The sequence below is a fragment of the Hyaena hyaena genome, unplaced genomic scaffold (assembly GCF_003009895.1).
Source record: "Hyaena hyaena isolate Hyena2069 unplaced genomic scaffold, ASM300989v1 scaffold_1935, whole genome shotgun sequence".
Lineage (NCBI taxonomy): Eukaryota > Metazoa > Chordata > Mammalia > Carnivora > Hyaenidae > Hyaena > Hyaena hyaena.
In genome coordinates this window covers 119,558-122,044 of record NW_024082579.1, presented here as the reverse complement: position 1 = coordinate 122,044, position 2,487 = coordinate 119,558, and the positions used below count along the sequence as shown (strand labels likewise).

The following is a 2,487-nucleotide window of genomic DNA, read 5'->3' as shown; positions in this document are numbered from 1 at the left end:
CATCAGATTATGGGATGTGACTCCAGGAATTCTGGAGAGAAACCAGTTCCTCTGTTATTTCAGTGCTTTCAGAGCATCAGGACGGCCACGAGCCTGGGGTTCCCCGGGAGAGTTCACCTCTAGACCTGGGACTGCCCCAGGGGCCACACCCACTGGCCGGGGTCAGGCAGGCGCAGGGCACAGTCCTCGCCTCACCCGTTGTGGATGTCCCGCGGGGCGGCCTTGTTCACTGCCTCCGTGACCGCTCACCGAGCAGAAAGTCACCTTGACTCGTGTCCGTTCAGTCAGTCACTCTCCTGCCCCGGAAGTGCCAGCGGAACTCCCGGAGCCGCGGGAGTGTGTGCTGGGGGCGGGGGTCACGGAGCGGGCGCGGGTGCAGACGCAGGTGTCCCGAGAGCTGGTCTCACTGAACAGGTGTCACACACACACCGTGAGGACAGTTGGGGGAAGGGACCGGGTGTGGCCCGCAGGCACGGAAGATGGGGCCCAGCCCGGAGGCGGCATGGGGAGGAAGGCAAGGGCACGCGGGGATCCGCGACGAAAGGCATGTGTTGGTGCTGCTGGATCTGCATGCAACCCACCCCGCCCAGGACCTGAACCTGCATTCCCCTTGGAGCGCCTTCCCCTCCGTCGTTCTGTGCGGTGGGGGGCAGGTCCCCGAGCTGGGATGGCTCTGTGACTCACGCCAGCTAACTGCATCACCAGATGCCCTTGCCAGAGACTCTCCCAGCGTGGACACGGATCACTGGGCGGAGCAGTGAGACTCTGATTTTTCACCTAAATGACCGAGAAAGAAGAATGCTGAGCTTTCTAGAAGATGCAGGTGTTCATGAGACTCAGATCCCAAATGGAGACCCAAGGCAAGAAAAGGGGATCAGGTGTGTGAGATGTTCAGGGAAGACAGAACCCTGATAGTGTCACAGGAGCCCCTGGATCTAGCCATGGCTGAAGCCGTCACCCTGGGCGTTTTTGTTATGTGAGGCAGTGAAGTCTAGTGTTTGCAACAGCTGCTTTGAGTTGTGTCTGCCACTTGAGATTGTATTAAGACAAATATAAACCTGCCTGACATTTTTCAATGCCGTGTCTGGCTCTGCCTGGGGATTGGGAATCGAAAGAAGCTCTCATACTAATAATGAAGATTTAAAAACGTGCTCTGGATCAGTGCTTCCCAGAGCTCTTAGTCAATCTATACAGAGAGGCCCACGTTCAAAGGCAGCCTTGGGAGCTCTGGCCTGACCACGGGGAGCCCTCTCCTCTTCCTGAGGACACTGGGTGGTTTAGAGGATTTTATGAGCTAATGTGTTCATGAATCTCAAACAGGGAGGGAGAGAGAGCGTTTCCCAGCCCAGGTGTCCTGGGAGTTTGTTTTGGAGGGCACGCATGGCAACACCACGTCCTACACACACACACACGCGCACACACACACACACACACACACACATATGGGAGTTTGGAGGTTAAACCTTAGGAATCCAAGTCTATTTCTGAAAACAACCTACCCTGGCTGCAGGGAAACGGTGCATCCTCAGGGCTCTGTCCCAGCGGCACCTGAGCACGGTAGCCTGTCTGTTCCCTGCAGTGAAGGCTCAGACGTCCCAGGAGAGGGTTGAGCTGACACGCATCCGCAGCCCAGGTTCGCTGTGTGGAGCCCGGAGCGGACGCAGGGCTGGTGCCCGAGCAGGTGCGCAGAGCACAGCCCACACGGTGTTCTCCATGAGGATGCTGACGTGACACGCCGGGTCCTGACTCTTGGGGAAACCTAACCCAGGGCTCCATCGGGCGGACACTCAGGACTCCGTGCACACCGTCAGCCCGGCTACAGGTTCCGGAAATACCATGAACGATCCTGAGTGGGCCGAGTCCCCATCTCCAGAGCAAAGCAGAGCAAGGTGGCATCCAATCCTGGGAAGTACGGACGCTGGGTGTTCACCGATCTAGCCTGTGCGGTGGGCACAGTCCTTGGGCCCCACCCCTTCTGGAGCCGAACTGGGGTGATTTGCCGACGTCAGGACATTGGGGTCCGCAGGGCAGGGACGGGACCACACTTCCACCCCGACCCGCCGCTCTGCAGGCTGGAGCTCTCCCCACGGGTCAGCCTGTCTGATCTGCGCCTTCCCCGTGATCCGTTCCCTCAGCTCGCTCCATCTAGGACACCCCCACCCCTGCCCTTCATGGTAAGGACATGTTCTCCCCAGTCCTACCTTGGTCCAAGCCCTGAACCTGCAACAAAGGGAAGTGAGTGGAGGAGCCTCCTGGCGAGATGCGGAGATGCCTGCTGAGAAGCCTCACACATCGTCTGAGAACAGCCAGCCTTGTGCCCAGAGCGTCTGCTTCCTCAACACGTCTTCCCAGCGAAACCACATCTACGTGCGAAATTCTTCCTTTCTACGGTCTGAGGACCATGCGTTTGTCCCACTGCTCTCCTACTTGCTGACTCTCCAGATACTTGGGGGATGGTCTCTGTACGAAGGAGGGGCCGGGTCACAG

At 58.6% G+C, this 2,487-nt stretch overlaps 1 long non-coding RNA gene across 1 annotated transcript; it reads right to left on the bottom strand.

Moving 5' to 3' along the window:
• Window positions 1–291: 291 nt before the first annotated feature.
• LOC120227021 lies at window positions 292–1,843 on the bottom strand. The gene is made up of 3 exons (XR_005527149.1): window positions 1,500–1,843; window positions 685–777; window positions 292–406 (listed from the first exon to the last, which is right to left on the bottom strand). It is a non-coding gene; the product is annotated as an uncharacterized LOC120227021 (long non-coding RNA).
• Between the last annotated feature and the right edge of the window lie 644 nt (window positions 1,844–2,487).